This window comes from Dipodomys merriami, unplaced genomic scaffold, assembly GCF_024711535.1.
Source record: "Dipodomys merriami isolate MVZ:Mamm:240054 unplaced genomic scaffold, mDipMer1.0.p SCAF_14, whole genome shotgun sequence".
In the NCBI taxonomy this organism is placed as follows: Eukaryota; Metazoa; Chordata; class Mammalia; order Rodentia; family Heteromyidae; genus Dipodomys; species Dipodomys merriami.
Window position 1 is genome coordinate 14,640,948 of NW_027202715.1, and position 18,629 is coordinate 14,659,576.

Here is an 18,629-nt window from a genome sequence, read left to right on the forward strand (position 1 = left end):
AGTGGAGCTATGGGTCAACTGGTAGAGTGCTAGCATTGAGCAAAAAAGCTCAAGGACAGCGCCCAGACCCTGAGTTCAAGCTCCAGGACTGGCACACACAAAAAAAAATCATTGAAAGGGGTACTCTTAGAAAAAAAAAAAAAAAAAAGGCCATGCTGAGTCTAGCAGTTCAGGAAAGCTGTGTCCCTCCTCCCCTCCACTGACTGTTTCATTTAAGTCAATGTCACTGAAGTGCATTGAGTGTGTTCCACCAGGACTTTCGTTTTGTGCTGGTACTGGGCTTTGAATTCAAGAGCCTGGGTACTGTGCCTTTAGTTTTTTGGTTTTGGGGTTTTTTTTGCTCCGGGCTGGTACTCTACCACTTGAGCAACACCTCTACTTCTAGCCATTTTGCTGGCTAACTAGAAATAAAGAGCATCTCAATCAAATGTGTAGGCTGGCTTTGAACTACAATCCTCAGATCTCAGCCTCTTGAGTGGCTGAAATTATAAGCTTACACCACTAGTGCCCAGCTATCTTCCATGTCTTTTAAACCTGCCAGCCTCCCCTGTCCACTGAGGGCCTGGATGCGGTCCTTGAGCTTTTTTGCTCAATGAAGACGGGAGTGTTTACAGGGACTGAATGTTAAACCGGAATGGAGCACAGGGCCCTGAAACTCCCCACTGGGCCACTCGCTAGCCTGATGGGAGCTTATCAGCTCACAAACCAACTTTTCACTCCAGCAACTCAAGCTTCTGCAGGTAAATTAATTCATTTTGGACATCAGTGATTTTGCAAAACCACCCAGCTTGGTGGGTGATTTAAGGGAACTTTAAGAATGAGCATAAAGCCAAAAGCACTGGTGGCTCATGCCTGTAATCCTAGCTACTTGGGAAGCTGAGATCTGAGGATCATGGTTCAAAGCCAGCTCTGGCGTGAAAGTCTATGAGATTCTTATCACTAAGCAACCACACACACACACACACACACACACAAAAAAAAACAGAAGTGAAGCTATAACTCAAGTGGTAGAGTTCTAAACTCGAGAGAAGCCAAGTAAGTGAAAGGCCTGAGTTCAAGCCCCAGGACTAGCACAAAAGTGAAGCAAGAACAAATGCAAAAGGAAAAATAAAAGCAAAGAAAAAGGGGGAAAAAAAAGAAAATGCCTGTCTAGGCTCACTACACTCCGAGTCTGGAATTGCCAAAGTCCCTACCTATGACTGCCTTGCTGCAGAGTGAGCCCCAGGGATAGGATCCATCACCTGCAAAAAAAGAGTGGGGAGCAAGAAGTGCCAGGAGCACCAGCCCACAGCCACGGAGAGGTACAGCCCAGACACGTGTTCCTGAAGTTCTGAAATGTGCCCCATGTCTTCCTGTGAACAGAGCCTACAGCTAGCCCCTGGAAGAGCGGCAGCTCAGTTCTCCCTAGTACTGGGAGGGGGCAGCTCAGTCCTCACTGGTACTGGGAGGGGGCAAGGTGAGGGTCTGTTGATTGTTCTCCTGGTGTGCTGGGGGTGGAACCCAAGACCTCTCACTTGCTAGGTGAGGGTTCTAATGCCAAGCTATATTACCAGTCCCACATATCCATCTTACACGAGGAAAATGAAACACAGAGTGACTGAGACACACACACACCTTTGAAGTGGTGGAACACACACACACCTTCGAAGTGGTGGAACACACACACACACACCTTCGAAGTGGTGGAACACACACACACACACACCTTCGAAGTGGTGGAGAACACACACACACCTTCAAAGTGGTGGAGAACACACACACACCTTCAAAGTGGTGGAACACACACACACACACACACACACCCCTTCGAAGTGGTGCTTCAAAGTGGTGGAGAACACACACACACCTTCAAAGTGGTGGAGAACACACACACACACACACACACACACACACACACACACACACACCCCTTCGAAGTGGTGCTTCAAAGTGGTGGAGAACACACACACACCTTCAAAGTGGTGGAGAACACACACACACACACACACACACACACACACACACACACACACACACACACACACACACACACACACACACACACACACACACACACACACACACACACACACACACACACACACACACACACACACACACCTTCGAAGTGGTGGAACCATGGGTTCCAGGTCCTGCCTATGGGATTGTAGCTACTTCATACCTATTTGTTGTTTTGTTTTCTTTTAATCTTGCTGGTCCTGGGGCTTGAACTCAGGGCCGTATACTCTCACTTTACTTACTCAGGGCCGTATACTCTCACTTTACTTACTGGCAGCATTCAACTGTCCATGCCTAACTTTTCCTCTACTAGTTAGGAAAGACTGATACTAACTTTAAAACTAAATTTTAGCTGGGTGCTGGGAGCTCATGCCTGTATTCCTAGCTTCTCAGGAGGCTGAGATATGAGGATTGCGGTTCAAAGCCAGTCTGGGCAGGAAAGTCTGTGAAACTCTTATCTCCAACTAACCACCAGAAAACCAGATGTGGTACTATGGCTCAAGTGGTAGAGCACTTGCCTTGAGCTCAGAGCTCAGGGACAGCGCCTAGGCCCAGAGTTCAAGCCCCATGACCAACAAAAACAACAACCATCAAAAAAAAACAAAAAACAAACCACACAACCAAATTTTAAACTAAACTTTAAAGCTAAAATTATGACAGCCAATCTTCAGGAAGAAACTTACCATGAAACATGATGGTCTGTTCTGCTCTTTCCTGTTTCTTTTCTGAGCCAGGCTGTGCTTCCTGCCCATCCCAGTTTCTCCCAGGTGCTCAAAGCCCACCCTGGGCATAACTCTCAGCTCCACTGCACATAGTGCAGAAAGTTAACCAGAGTCAGGTGCCACAGTCAGCCCCTAAAGCATGAAGAAGTGGAGATCCCCTTGGATCAGCACTCTTAATTGTCTTGATGAAACCCGCATGGAGGAGAGGCTTCAGACTCAGTGCTACGGATGTTTTGGGCCAGATGCATCTTGGGAGGTTGGGGGGGGGGGGGAGACAACTGCCTTATATATAGTTGGATGTTTAAGTGTCCTGGTTTGACTCCAATGTTCCCCACACACACACACACACACACACAAAGGTTGTGTTAAAGGCTTTGCTGTCAGCTGCTGGGGCTTCAGGGATGTGATCAGATCTTGTAGACTTGGATGTCATCAATGGATCTGTCAATGGTGATGGATTCAAAATTGAATGGACTATTGGGAGGTGGTGGAAACTCAGGAAGGCGAGGTCTGATTGGAGGAAGAGTAGCTGGGATCGGGACTATGAAGGGTACATCGCTTCCCCAGCCTCTTCCTCACTTAGTCTCAGCTTCCTAGTCACCCTGAGGTGAACAGCCTCCTCAGCCCCACACTCCTCACCATGCTCTGCCTCACCTGAGGCCCAAAGCCATGGAAGCAACTGAATACTGACTGATGTTTCCTGGAAAGTATGGGTCAAAATACATCCTTCTTCCTGTTTTCCTCGGGTATTTTGCTACGGTGATGGAAAGTGCCAATCAAAAACAGCATCCCCCCTCCCCCACCCTTACCCAGGTGCTGCTGACTCATGCCTGTAATTCTAGCTACTCAGAGGATCTGAAGATTGCAGTTCAAAGTCAGCCTGGGGTTGGAAAGTCCATGAGACTCTCATCTCCAATAAACCAACAGAAAACCGGAAATGGGGCTGTGGCTCAAGTGGTAGAGCACTAGCCTTGAGCTGAAGAGCTCAGGGACAGTGTCCAGGCCCAGAGTTTAAACCCTACAACTGACAAAAAACAACAAAAACAAAAACAGCACCCCTGGATTCTACCCACTGGATGCCAGTAGCAGCCTCTCCCTCCCTCTTCCTTGCCCTCCCTGCCCCTAGAAAAATGGCTCTCCACATTAGTGAATATTTCTTGGTGGGCAAAGACAGGAACCACTGATAGACAGCAATGAGATCTACACTGCCTGACAGTCTAAATGGATGTTAGAATTTTAGTCCTGTGACATCCCACAAGCACAACATGGCATGTCCAAACTAGCCACTTCTTTTGTGTTCAACTATCAGTGGCTCAGGAAGAGAGCTGGGAGGGCTGCCCACCTCCTCCTCATCTCCTGTTCTCCTCTGGAGGGTGCATCCGATCCCAGGCTCTCCGGATTCCCTGCTCCACTGCCTCTGCCAGCATGAACCTGTCTCCAGATGTAGCTACACCTGCTCTGCTGTCTGAGGGCAACTCTGCCTTCCAGTCACTCAAGTTAAAACCAAACAGGTGTTCTCGGCTTCACTGCCACGCACACCTCCCATCCATTCTCAACAGTAAATTCCACTGGCTCAAGTACACACTCAAGATTGGGCGCTGGTAGCTCATACCTGTAATCCTAGCTACTCAGGAGGCTGAGATCTGAAGATCATGGTTCAAAGCCAGCCAGAGCAGGAAACTCTGTGACTCTTATCTCTAACCACCAGAAAACTAGAAGTAGACCTGTGGCTCAGTGGTACAGACAAACCTTAAATGAAAAAGCAAAAGAGGCAGTGCCCAGGCCCTGAGTGCAAGCCCCAGTACCAGCACCAATCACTTGTCACCATCATTTTTCATCCAGAGGATGGGGATGGTCTCCAGGCCCCTCTCTAGCCCTCTGAGATCTCTTCTCCATATGGCAGGCTCAATGGCCCAGTTAAGACTCAAAGCAGCTCTCCTGCCCTATTCAACCTTCTCTGGGAGCCCCCCTTTCCGGCAAGGCCTGCACACCTCCAACTCCTGTGCCTTCAGCTCAGGCTGCTCTCCTTCTGCATTTTGCCATACCTCCCCCCTCCCCCCCCCAGGATACACTCCTGACTCAGCCTTTGCAGCTGGCTCATCCTTCACTATTGCCCCGGATTCTGGTAAGACTGGAACTCTCACCTCCTTCTCATCTTTCCTGGAAGGTCACTTTGGGGATCTTTCCTGATTGCCTTGCATGGCCCACCCCTTGTTCCTTTCTGGCGATAAGCCCATCCTCACTTTGTCTGTTTTACGTGTAAGTCCAGCACAGCAGCAAGCTGAGCTGGCACAAGCAGCCTGTGATGGAGAGATCAGCAGCAAGAGATCTGCTGAGGTGATCCACATATGTAACACCCACTGCAGGCAGCCATGCTGTCGGCAACCTCAGAGCCAATGGGAGTTTGCACTCTCCCAGAATCTCAAGAGAACTGTGATCATTTCAAAAGCAAGGAAATTGAAGCCCAGTGATGTTAAGAAACATATCCAAGCTCTCAGTTGATGAGTGGATGGATGACAGTGAACCAAGACATCCAGGCAAGCTGGCTTCAACCCTGATGTCTCACCAGCCCCAGGTGAGTGAGTCAGGACCCAGCCCACCTGTCTTGTTCCCGCCTGAGCTCCTGAGCTACAGCACGCACCTTCCTTCTACCCAAGCAAGGAGGCTCTGAGAGCAAGTGACCTGACATACAATAGATGCAGGCAAGTCCCAGGATAATTTTTTAAAAAGCAAATGACTGACTGGCATCATTGCAAGCCATGAGGTGCACCCTGTGACAGAAGAGAAAGCTAGCCATGCCTGGTGGCTCATGCCTGTAATCCTAGCTACTCAGGAGGCTGAGACCTGAGGACTACAATTCTAAGCCAGCCCAGGCAGGAAAGTCTGTGACTCTCATCTCCAATTAACCTCCAAAAAGCAGAAGTAGAGTTGTGACTCACGTGGTAGAGCACCAGCCTTGAGCAAGGACGTGCTCATTCATACACACACACACACACACACACACACACACACACACACACACACACACACAGCAAAAGCTGTTATTTTGAGGGACTTAAAGTACACATTTGATACAGCCTTCCTCTGTCAAAGTTTATGAAAACTGTGTTTTTTTTTAAAAAATGACCATTTAAAAATGTCACCAGAGGCTGGGAAGGTGGCTCAGTGGTAGAGAGCTTGCCTTGCATGCATGAGGCCCTGGGTTCGATTCCTTAGCACCACATAAGCAAAAAGAAAAAAGCCGGAAGTGGCACTGTGGCTCAAGTGGTAGAGAGCTAGCCTTGAGCTGAAGAGCTGAGGGACAGCGCCCAGGCCCAGAGTTCAGGCCCCACGACCAGACCCTCCCAAAAAAAATTTTTTTAATTAAAAAAAAACAAAACAAAAAACAATGTCACCAGTTGTGATGTCATCTGTTATAGTGCTGACTGACTGTCACTGTGATGGGATGTCCTAGGGGGCTGGGACCCCAATAGCAGGATTCCCAGGGGTGAAGGGCATAATCAAATGGGAATATAATATGAACTATTTGTACAACTTTAAATGTTGTCATAGCTGCATTAAAAGTTAAAAATAAAAAGCTGGGCATCAGTGGCTCACGCCTGTAATGGTAGCTACTCAGGAGGCTAAAGTCTGAGGTTCAAAGCCATCCTGGGCAAGAAAATTCATGAGGTTCTTATCTCCAATTAACCACCAAAAAGCCAAAAGTGGATCAGTGGCAATGACCTTGCGCATAGAAGCTTGAGGACAATGCCGAGGCCCTGAGTTCAGGCTCCAGGACTAGCACACACACTCATTAAGAAAAAAAAGAGAGAGAAAGAAAAAGAAAGTTGAGTTTGAAATACATTTGCATTAAGTCTCCAAAATCTGGCACACAGTTAACACTAACAGTCCATCTTGATTGAGACGAGTCTTGGTCCAGGGGCTCAGCAGTCCCACATGCCCAGTGGCTGCCACAGAAACCTCTGTCTGTGTGTGTGTGTATGGCCATAATCCAGCTGAGACAGACATGTCGTGTACCTGCATGGAGTCCCAAGGGCAAGGCTGAACCTGCCTGTGGGTCCCCTGCCCTCCATTTCTTTCCTCTACTCCCCTAGAAGCCATAAACACCACTTCCCCTCCCCTGGGGGCCAGCCTGGTATCTGTACAGCTGCCTAAAACCCTGGCTGCCCACTTACCCCTAAGCAGACGCCTGCTCCTCTTCAGATGCTTGGTGGAGCAGAAGGGCATGGCTCAGGGAGCCAAGGGAGCCACGAGGCAGGAGAGAGGACCGGGAGAGGAGGGACCCAGCACTGAGGTAGGGACAACGGCCCAGCACTCACGGCAGGGAGAGCCCAGGCCACGGTGCACTCAGCCTGGGGCCTCCTACTGTGTCCCTGGGGAGCACTGTGCATTTCTCAGTGCCTCAGGGCTGGGGATGTCCAGGGTGGTGGGGAGATGAAAGAGGAGAGGAGGGCTTGTGGGATCTGGGATTCCCATGGGGGTGTGCCCTGGGTATGCAGATAGCTAGAGGGGACAGATCGGGGAAATTCCAGAATGGTCTGGGCCTCCAGCTGGTCTCTCTCTCTCGATTCTGGACCCCTGAGTGTGGTAAGTACCCAGATAGACTTGAGAAGGGAGGATCAGGCAGAGGGAAGACAGACGGGGAACACAGGCTCCAGCTCAGTGCTCCTCACCAGACTGGCTGAGACTAATGAACACACCAGAAGTCACAAGTGCTCCCTGGACATGGGGTTTCTGGCCAGTTACACTATGTTTTCTTTGCTTCATCAGCAAAATGAGTCCCTCAGGGGGCTTAGCTGCTCAGGTAGAAGCCAGGGTGAGCCTGGCACATGCACATGGTTCTTGAGGCATGGCCCTCTATCCTCTCAGGCAGGCACCATCCATGCTCCACAGACAGGAAAGCCAAGGTCCCCAGAAGTTTACCCCTCCCCTGGGCCATGGCACAACCAGGAGATATAGAGTCTTTCCATCAATCAACTGCCCTCAGCGATGGGCGTGGTCCCTGTGCCCAGCCTGCATGCCTATCCTGCAGTGGGGTCCAGTCCTCTTCAGGCGCCGAGTCAGAGGCCAGCCCAAAGACACTTCCTGAAGTCTTGGCAGACAGCAGGTCCCAAGCCCCAGTCAGCAAAGACACAGCAAGAGATCTCCTGTTTGAGGCCAAAACATTTCCTTGCCCACACCCTCTGTCTCTCCCAACAAATGTCCACCCTTCCCTTCAAAAGAAAAAGCAACTACTGAGAGCTGGTGGCTCAGGCCTATAATCCTGGCTTCTGAGATCTGAGGATGGAGGTTCAAAGGCAGCCTCTTATCTCCAATTAGCCAGCAAAGAACTAGAGCACCAGCCTTGAGTAAAAACGCTAAGGGACAGTGCCCAAGCCCTAAGTTCAAGCCTCAGCACTAAAAAACTCACACACCTACCCCCACCCACCCCAATACACCCCCCCACATACGTACACACGAGCAATGTTAGTCAGCACAGAACGCACAGAATGGGGGCTGAAAGTCCCCTGCCACTTGCCTCTTCCTCCCCACAGTGACCACATGGCCAGGTCACACCTGACATAGCAGCACCATGTGCCAGTGCCCAGCAAGCCCCATTGGCCATCCCTCCTCCTCCAGAGGCAGCTGCTCAGAGTTCTTTTATCTCTAGATAACCAATCAAGGCCCTGAACAGACATGAGCTGGGTGACCATCCTATTAAGGCCTCATAGCCCCTCTTCCCCACAGCCAAGAGTCCTGGAGCCTCCCCACCCCACTCAGGGACCAGCCAGCCCTGTGACCCATGGCCAGCCCCTCTAGATATCCTTTAGAGATTGCTCACACTCTGGCCAAGACACACCACAAAGCACCATTTGAGAAGCTGGAGCCAAATGTGACATCCTGGCTGGTCTATGAGAGATTGGTGCCAGTGGTTCACATCTGTAATCCTAGCTACTCAGGAGGCTGACATCTGAGGTTCATGGTTCAAAGCCAGCCTAGGCAGGAAAATCCATGAAACTCTTATCTCTAATAAACCACCAAAGGCAAGAAGTAGAGCTCTGGCTCTACACATATATTCATGTGTATGGATCTAAAAATACAAATCATAGGCAATTAAAATCCCAGTTAGCCAGTTGCAAAATTAGTTTACAGAAATTACAACCTATTTGTAAATCCAAGGAAATAGAATTGCCAGGTACCTGAGATGCAACATGATAAAGATGCCAATTCTTCTTTTTATTTAATTTTAATTTTTTTTCTGTCGTGAAGCTTGAACTCTGGGCTTGGGTGCTGTTCCTGCACTCTTCAGCTCAAGGCAAGTGCTCTACCGCTTGAGCTACAGTGCCACTTCCAGTTTTCTAGTGGTTTTATTGGACATAAGAGTCTCACAGACTTTCCTGCCCGGGCTGGCTTTGAATCGTGATCCTCAGATCTCAGCCTCCTGAGTACCTAGGATTACAGGCATGAGCCACCAGCACCCAGCTTGCCAATTCTTCTTGATGTAGTGAACAGATTTAGCACAACAAAATACTAGTAGTTCTTTTTGAACTAGGTAAGTTGGTTCTAAAGTTCTAAAGCAAAAGAAGCAGATACATTAAAAAAAAATCCAAGCAGATACTTCCTACAGCTACAAAAGTGCAAAGCTACAATGTTTAAAACCACATGGTTTTGAGAAAAATGAGCAGTTTTGAGCCAGGTGCCCATAGCATACACCTATAATTCTAGTAACTCAGGAGCTGAGATCTGAGGATCATGGCTCAAAGCCAGCCCAAGCAAGAAAGTCTGTGAGACTCTTATCTCCAATTAACCACAAAAAGCCAGAAGTAGAGCTGTGCCTTAGGAATAGCATCCAGGCCCCAAGTTCAAGTCCCAATACAGGTATGAGCAGATGCATGTACTTGTGCGTGCGCGCGCACACATACCCACATTTACAGATTCTGTACAGGTACAATTTTTCATGGGGATATTTTCAAACTACAGTCAGTTGAATTCAGGGATGGGGAAAATCACAGATATACAAGGCCAACTGCACTACTAAAATCACCTATATACACCCAAGCAATAGAACGTGGTAAAGCTCCGTGGTGTGCTATTATATTATATACTATTATATAGTATTCTATACTGTGTATTATGTGGCAGTCCGTGGGGAAAGCACACTACAGGAAACAACAGGCACCATGGTGTGGTGGGCCACTTCTGCAGGGACAGGCCGGGCATGGGATGGGTTTCAGGAGAGGGATGGTGCAGGCCCCGGCAGGGGGAGAGAGTCTGTGAAGGGTCACTGTGTGTTCTCAAGGGGCACGAGCCTTTCCTTTTTTTTGTACTGGGCCTTGACTTTGGAGCTTTAGCACTGTCCCTTAGCCTGAGCCACAGCTCCACTTCAGGCTTTTTTGGTGGTTAATTAGAGATAAGAGTCTCATGGACTTTTCCTGTCCAGGCTGGCTTTGAACCATGATCCTCAGATCTCAGCCTCTTGAGTAGCTAGGGCTATAGGCATGAGCCCTTAGCACCAGGCCTAGGAGGCTCTTAAAGACTGGGTTTCTCTTCCTCGTTAAGAACAACCACAGCTTGGTGTGAGAGAAGCTGGGCCTCCCCTATGCTTAGACAACTGTTAATTTTAGTTAATCTGAAATTGGTATCTCCCAGGAAATCTCTAGGGATTTGGGGGCTGTGGGGGTGGATGGCCTTGACCTGGGGGCAGGAGAGCACCGTGGGAGCGCTGCACTGCCACGGCGATCTTTTTCCCAGGGACGATTTGCAGAAGCCATGGGGCAGGCAGGGGAATGCCAGGCAGGGCTGCATGGGAAACCCCATGCATTTGAACACACATACATCTTCCCTTTTCCCAGCCAGGATCCCAGCCAGAGGCTCTCTGGGGTCTTCAGAACCTGCCTGAGTTACTGCTTCCTAGAGTGTCCTCCTGGATCTCAGAGTGAGAGCCCTTCAGGCCTTGTACTCTCAATTAGCTTTTCCACTAAAAGCTGAAGTTGTCCCACTTGAGCCACACCTCCAGTACTGGCTAGAGATAAGTCTCAGATTTGTCAGTCCCAGCTGGCTCCAAAGTGTGCTCCTTGGATCTCAGCCTTCTAAGTAGCTAGGATTACAGGCATGAGCCACCAGTCTGGGGCTCCACACCTTCTCCAAGACCTGGCTTCTTAAAAATTCCTTCCATACCTCTCTCAAAGTTTTCCTTCTCCCCTTCTCCTCTCCACAAGGAATTACAGAAGGCCTGTTGTATACCAGACACAGAGCCATGTGCTGGGGACACAAACCAATGCCAGAGAGAAAGGTGCCCTCTTTTGCTGCTGTCACCATGACAACCATGCCACCACTGGTGCTCCTGGAGAACCACATTATCATCAGAGCTTTGTGGTACTTCCGGGGTTTGGAGAAGAAGGAAGAGTTGAAGCTGCAAGCTGAGCACCGGTTGCCATTCCTGTAATCCTAGCTATTCAGGAGGCCGAGATCGGAGGATCATGATTCAAAGCCAGCCTGGGGAAGGAAAAGTCCGTGAGACTCTTACTTAACTAGCAAAAAAGCTAGAAGTGGAGGTGTGGCTCAAGTGGTAGAGATCAGCCTTGAATAAAGAAACCCTAGGGTCGGCTGGGGCCCAGGTCCTGAGTTCAAGCCCCAGTACTGACACATACAAAAAAACAAACCCCAAGACGGGAAGGGTACTGGGAAAGAGGGTGCAGTGACTGAAAGAGGTCCATGAACACAGATCAGCCTGGATGAGTGGTACTCAGACAGGCAGAGGGGGCCTGCTAGCGGGAGAGGGTGCCCCAGCTGCCACCACACCTGCTTCCCCCTTGTCTCCAGAAACTGTATGTTTAAGATTCAATAAACAAAAAACACTCAATACTTGTAGACATCCAATTTTTTAAATGCTGGTGGTGTCCGTTCCCACCCCACCCCCAATCGTTCCCCAATGATGGGAAACTGGTCCAGCAGCTTAGAACCACAAATGGGGCCCTACCCTTAGTCCCCCACTCTGGCTCCCCCTGCCCAGGGCTCCCTGTGCCCCCCCCATCCAGCCTGTCCTCAAATGAGGCAATGAGTATAAGGCTGGAATTGTCTGTCCATCACCCCAGGAGCCTAGGCTGGGTTTCCATGGATACAGCATCCAGCCAGGAACCTGCAACTGCATCTCCAGGTACCTGGTGTGTGTGTTGGGGGGGGAGGGAAGGGTCCTCTGGTTTGTCCCCAGCGGCCAACAGCAGGCCTGACACTGTGCTGACAAGATTCTGGGACTGCAGGCACTATGCTATGAATTTGTGACACAAAAATGATGTAGGACCAGGCACCAGTGGCTCACACCTGTAATCCTAGCTACTCAGGAAGCTGAAATCTAAAGATCCACACCTGTAATCCTAGCTACTCAGGAAGCTGAAATCTAAAGATCGCATCCGGTTTGAAGCCGGTGGGTCGTGAAAGTCTGTGAGACTCTTATCTCCAATTAATCACCAGAAAACTGGAAGTGGAGCTGTGACTCAAAGTGGCAGAGCAGTAGCCTTGAGCAAAAAAGCTCAGGAACAGTGTCCTGGCCCTGAGTTCAAGCCCCATGACTGGAAGAAAAAAAATGCTGTAAGTATGGCCCACGCCTCAGCAAGCCATCAAGGCTACCAGAATTAATGACACCACTACACTCTCCTGATCTTTAATCCAGCATCAGGAAGTTGTGGAGATCCAAATTTGTCTTTCTGGCCTGTTTTATGGAGCTGGCAGTAGATTCCTAGGCCCAAACCCAGGGAGATCTGAGGGTTATGGTTCAAAGCCAGCCCAGGCAGGAAAGTCCGGGAAGGAGGTTCCTTCCCCAAGCATCATGGGATCCCCTGAAACGCTTGCATGGGTGGGGGAGGGGAACTGGCTGGCCATTCCCAGCTCTTCCCCACACACTTGGGAGTGGTAGAGAGGACACGAAAGGGTACACGGTTTCTACCTGACTGGGCCTACTTCCCCAGCAGCCTGAGGTGGAGAGGAGGGCAGGCCGGGACTGCACCGAGCCGGCAGCGGGACAGGCCAGTTCTGCTGGAGCTGGGCCAGGGGCAAGTGGTATGTCACACAGAGGTGACAGGCCAGGCCTAGGGGCTCTGTGGACGCTGTGCTCACTCCTCCCTAGCTGGGCATGCAGCCCGACAGGTCCTCCTGATTTTTTTTTTTTTTTTGGTCCAGTTGTGGGGCCTGAACTCTGAGCCTGGGCGCTGTCCCTGCGCTCTTCAGTTCAAGGTTAGCGCTCTACCACTTGAGCCACAGCACCACTTCCGGCTTTTTTTTTTTTTGCTTATGTGGTGCTGAGGAATCGAACCCAGGGCCTCATGCATGCAAGGCAAGCGCTCTACCACTGAGCCACCTTCCCAGCCCCAAGGTCCTCCTGATTTGAAGGGGCTGAATGCATCTCTCACTGCAACTGGTTCTACTAAGGTCAAGCCAGATGTGGGGAGCTGTGTGGACACCTCAGAGCTTTACCTGACTTATACCCACACATTCTTTCTCACCCAAGCTATCTGGTTTTGTTTTTGGGGTATGTGTGTGTGTGTGCTCGCATGCAAGCGCACATGTACATTAAGGCTTGAATTCAGGACCAGGGCAATCTCCCCTAGCTTTTCTGCTCAAGGCTGATGATCTGCCATTTGAGCCACACCTCCACTTCTAGCTTTTTGCTGGTTAATGGGAGATGAGAGTTCCGTGGACTTTTCTGCCTGGGCTGGCTTCCAACTATGATCCTCAGATCTCAGTAGCTGGGATGACAGGTGTGAGTTACCAGCACCAGCCTATTGTGAGTTCTTTAAACAAACAAATAATAAAAAGATGCTATTTTTCTAAGTCACCTCCTCTCTGGAGGCCAAGTGTACAACCAGCTAAGAAAGAAGTCTTCTTGCTAGTGTCAAGTTGGAAGATTAACATGTTGGGTTTCCCAACACCTCTTCCTAGCACCAGACCAGGAGATAGCCATTCACACTGTAGCCTAAGTGGACACAGCACCCCCTGGAGGCAATCTTTCACACTGGAGCTGTCATGAACGGCACTCTCACCTTTATCCTCCAGGCAGGTCATATCCACCTTTGCAGGTCTCCCAGCAAAAAGGTTGGAGCTGAGATTTTCTTGCTCCCTCTCAGCATGGCTCCCCCTCACAGGGCTGCCTTTCCTCCTCAGTCTCTGCTGCAAGCAAACTGCTCTGCAAAGGACCTTGTTCCAAGGCCCTGCACCACCCGCCCAGCCCTGGCCAACCTCATGTAAAGGGCCAGAACGTGCAGACACAGGACAACCGCCAAGCTGGGCGACAGCCTGTGGCTCCCACACAGAAGTACTACACAACCCTCTTCACCCAGAACGCGCTCGCCTTCCAGTCTCACCCAATCTGGGGCCCAGGAACCATGTCAGGTACAGGCCCCTCAAGGCCTCTCTTGGGGCCCCGTTACTTTATTTTGCCCACATTCCTGTCTCATTGAATCCATGGTTTGCAGTTGATAGATCAAGTAGTTAAAAAGAGAGTTGGCTGCTCAGGAGGCTGCAATCTGAGGATCACAGCTCAAAAGCCAGGCCAGGCAAGACAGTCCGTGGGACTCTCATCTCCTATTAACCACAAAAAGTGAGAAGTGTAGCTGTGCCTTACCTGACAAGAGTGCTAGCCTTGAGTACAAAACCTCAGGGACAGCACCCAGACACCGAGTTCAAGCCCAGGATGGGTATAAATAAAAAAAGGGGGGGAGTTGGTTGCTGGGTGCCAGTGGCTCACACCTGTAATCTTAGCTCTTCAGGAGACCTAGGATCAAGGTTTGAAGCCAGCCCAGACAAGAAAGTCTGTGAGAGACTCTTCATGGTCCCATCCAGTTAACCAGCAAAAAAGCTGGAAGTGGAGATGTGATTCAAGTGGTAGAATGCCAGCCTGGAGCTGGGTCCTGGCGGGCGGGTATTGCTGCTGCTGGCTCCTGCCAGTGAAGACACCCTGTCAGCCACCCCCAGCCACACTACAGGCTCTTGTCCTCAGTGGCCAGCTAAGCCGCCCACCTCCTTTGGGAGGAATGCTTTTCTATGCCAAGTCAAGGGCAGGTCCAGTGGAGAACAAGCACCTCAAATGTCACCCAGCTCCTTGCACTGACAGCCATGGGGCTGGGGGCTCTAGGTACGCAGCGTCCTGCAGGGGCACCAAACGTCCAGTCAGGCAACACTGAGGAAAGGCCTGGGTCACGAACCAGGCCAGAGGGACAGGGTACCAAAAAAGCTCTGAGACATTCAACAGCAGAGGCCACTGCATTCCACTCCACTCACCTGGACTCAGCTGTCCCCAGAGCCATCACACACCCCGCCAATGGGGACACCTACCGACACCCATCATTCCAGATGCCCCTTCTGCCGGGGCCACTAGCTCACGCCTGTCATCCTAGCTACTCAGGAGACTGAGACCTGAGGATCACAGTTGGAAGCCAGCCCTGTAAGAGTCTAATCACCAATTAACCAGCAAAAAGCCAAAGTGGAGCTGTGGCTCAAGTGACAAGAGCACAATGTTTAGATCCTGAGTTCAAGCCCCAGTACACATACAGACACAGAAGCCACTCCTGAGACTGTCCCTTTTCTCCTGGGGACCACTGAGGCAGGAAGTACCACCTGTCTATCAAACGATGAAATGGCATGTCAGAAGAAACACCGCCAGACAGGGTCGAGGCTTTGGTTCTAGAGGCTAAGGGCCTTCCTACCTGGCTTTCTAAGCACCTGGAGCTGTCAGGTGTTGCCAGCTGCAGATGAGGCCTGATGTCAGGGCAGAGGATGGGAAGATGAAGGTGACACAAGTATATAGACAACCAGAAGGGCCAACCTCTCCCTCCAAGAGAGATGCACACCATCTTGTGTTCCCTAAGCCACTGGCCAGACTAGGCCTGCTCCAGGCCAGCACGGGAGGTGTGGAAGGGGGCAGCAGAGTCTATGCTAGCCCCCAGAGCTTCATCTAGGAGCACCCAAGACAGGGGGCTCCAGTACCCTGGTCAGTGGATGGCAGCAACTTCCCCCTCCCCCAGGCAGAGGCCAGGACAGGAGTGGGCACAGCGGTGCTTTGTTCTGGTCCCGCCGCCGCCGCTCTGTGAATGGTGCTGTTGTGATATTTTAAGAAAATTCTACAAATAGCACTCGCTCAGAATGGGCCTGGAGCTGGGACATAAATGCTGCCTGGGAGTGCTGGCCAGGACAATAGAGGCCCACAGGGGCAGGATGCGGAGTGACCCCGGCCCATTTGGGGCTCACAGCCTCATCCCTCCCCCATCATGCCCCAGCCTTCCTAGTGGCTCTGGGGACTTTATTGGGAGCAGCTCCCTGGCCTCTCTGAAGAATGGGAAGGCCTGTGGCTCCCTTTCTGTGCCTGCCACTCCACATTTCCAGGGGCTTCCAGGCTCTGAAGATGTCTCATGAGTCAGAGGAGAGGGGGGCGCAGGACGGAAGGAAGGAAGGAAGGCTGGATGTTCCTCATTAAAAAATTACTTTATTAGGTAGCCAGAAGAATCTCAAAGACTCATTGTCTTAGAAGTCAAGGACCATTAATTGCAATCTTTCTAGAAGAATCTATTCCGGAGACTCAGAAGACAGCTGAAGGAAGGAGAAAAGAACGGATTTTGGAGTCAGTGGAGCTAGGTAGAAAGGCAGCTGTCCCCGGCCGTTGGGGTAAGTGACTTACTTCACAAAGTCTCTAAATCTCACCCCTTTGCGGCTAACCTGGGGCGGTGTGGAAGGCACAGCACACACTAGATGACTCAGAAAACACTTGGCCCTAGGGCCGGTGGCTCATGCCCATAATCCTATCTACTCAAGAGGCTGAGATCTGAGGATCATGTCCAAGCCAGCCCAGGCAGGAAGGTTTGTGAGACTCTCTCCATTAAAAGTACCAAAATAAAAACAAAAAAAATTTCAAAAGCCAGAAATGGAGCTGTGGTTCAAGTAGTAGAGTTCTAGCCTTAAGCAAAAGCAGCTCAGGGACAGAGCCCAGGGTGTGTGTGCATGCGCACACGGTGCACACACACACACATACACAGCATGTGCACGACACACACACACAGCATGCTCGCACAACAGACAGAGACAGACAGACAGACACAGACAGACACAGACAGACACAGACAGACACAGACAGACACAGACAGACACAGACACACACACACACACACACACACACACACACACACACACACACACACACACACACACACACACACACACACACACACACACACACACGCTACTCAGGAGTCTGAGGATCCCAACTGAAAGCCAGCCTGAGCATAAAAAGTCCATGACAGCCGGGCGCTGGTGGCTCACGCCCGTAATCCTAGCTACTCAGGAGGCTGAGATCTGAGGATCGCAGTTCAAAGCCAGCCCGGGCAGTAGAGACCGTGAGACTCCTATCTCCAATAAACCACCAGAAAACCGGAAGTGGCGCTGTAGCTCAAGTGGTAGAGCGCTCGCCTTGAGCTGAAGAGCTGAGGGACAGCGCCCAGGCCCAGAGTTCAAGCCCCACGGCTGACCAAAAAAAAAAAAAAAAAAAGTCCATGACACTTTTATCTCCAGTTAACCACCAAAAATGGCAGGAAGCGGAGGTATGGCTCAAGTGGTAGAGCATCCACTTTGAGAAAAAGAAAAAAAAAGAAGTTAAGGGACAACGCCGAGGCCCTGCACACAAGCCTCAGTACTGCCATTAAAAAAAATAAATAAAAAGATGAAATTAAAAAGAAAATCCTTCATCTGGAAAATTCCAGGCTAGGTACTGTCCAAGAAACACCTGAGCCCGCGAGTCACAGACGCCAGCAGCCATGGGGTCGGTATAGTGAGAGAGGACCCCTCCTACCTACCTGTTCCTCCAGGGGAAAGGACGGGGAGGAGAAGGCTGGGAGCAGGCCAGTGACTCTGGATGTGGCAGGCAGGGACTCACTAGGTTAGAAAGTTCTGGCATCACCAAGGCAAAGCTGATGCTTGGTGATGCTGGACATGGATCCTACCCCAGTCCCTCCCTCCTACCCTTGACACCCCATAGTGGCCCCAGGACACTGTGCTCAGCCTGCCAGGGGGACAGAGGCCCAGGGAGCGCCGGCATATGCCCAGAGGCTGGTGGCATGGTCAAGGACTTAAGTCTCAACTCCAAGGCCATCCATGCTGCTGCCATCCTGCACCTTCCATGCGGGCCCAAGGAGTTGACAGGCCACGTGCCCTCAAGAGCACCATGGCACCTCCAGGCGCTCTCTCCCTCCATCTGAATCTCACAGGAAAACAAGGAAGTAGAACAACCTAGTATGGCTGATGTCTCCTCACTCCTCATCGAGGGGTTCTGTGCCTTCAGAGGTGGGCGATGCGACCGGGGCCCGAGTGAAGACTTCCACCACGGCTTTGGAGGAACCCGGGCGCTTAGGGCTGGGACGGGGTATCACACCCCAGAGTATTCTGGGTGGCCATGCTGAGCCAGGCACAGAGGATTCAGGAGACAGACAATGGGGGTGCGGAGGAGCCCCAGGGACGCTGGGGCAATAGCGGAGGAGAATATTCCAGCTTCGGACCAACCGCCTCGCCGTCCGGCTGAAAGCCATCTAAATCTCGGGTGACAGCACCTGCGGGGTGCAGGGCCCTGTGGGGGAGGAGGGGGGACTTGAGCTGGGGTGACTGAGAACAGACACCGAGGTCCCACACTGTGCTCTGCACCTGCACAGTGCCACATGACAGAGGCCACTGTGACATCACTGGTGACCAGGCCTGCTGAAGTCACAAAAGACTGGGCTTAGCCAGATGCTGCTGGCTCACACCTGTAATCCAGGACTTAGCCAGGTAGGGTGGCTCACACCTATATTCCTAACTACTTAGGAGGCTGAGATCTGAGGATCTCAGCCTGGGCAGGAGACTCTTATCTCCAAGAAACTACCAAAAAGCCAGAAGCAGATTTGTGGTTCAACACCCACC

The 18,629-nt window shown here is 51.0% G+C and overlaps 1 protein-coding gene and 1 long non-coding RNA gene across 2 annotated transcripts in view; both read right to left on the reverse strand.

Annotated features, from left to right (window-relative positions):
• Arhgap22 (Rho GTPase activating protein 22) overlaps positions 1 to 18,629 on the reverse strand; it is a 155,744-nt gene that overhangs the window by 28,108 nt on the left and 109,007 nt on the right. The window lies entirely within an intron of this gene.
• On the reverse strand, positions 16,154 to 18,376 carry LOC138825721 (uncharacterized). Its single transcript, XR_011371500.1, has 2 exons — positions 17,967 to 18,376; positions 16,154 to 16,277 (listed from the first exon to the last, which is right to left on the reverse strand). It is a non-coding gene; the product is annotated as an uncharacterized lncRNA (long non-coding RNA).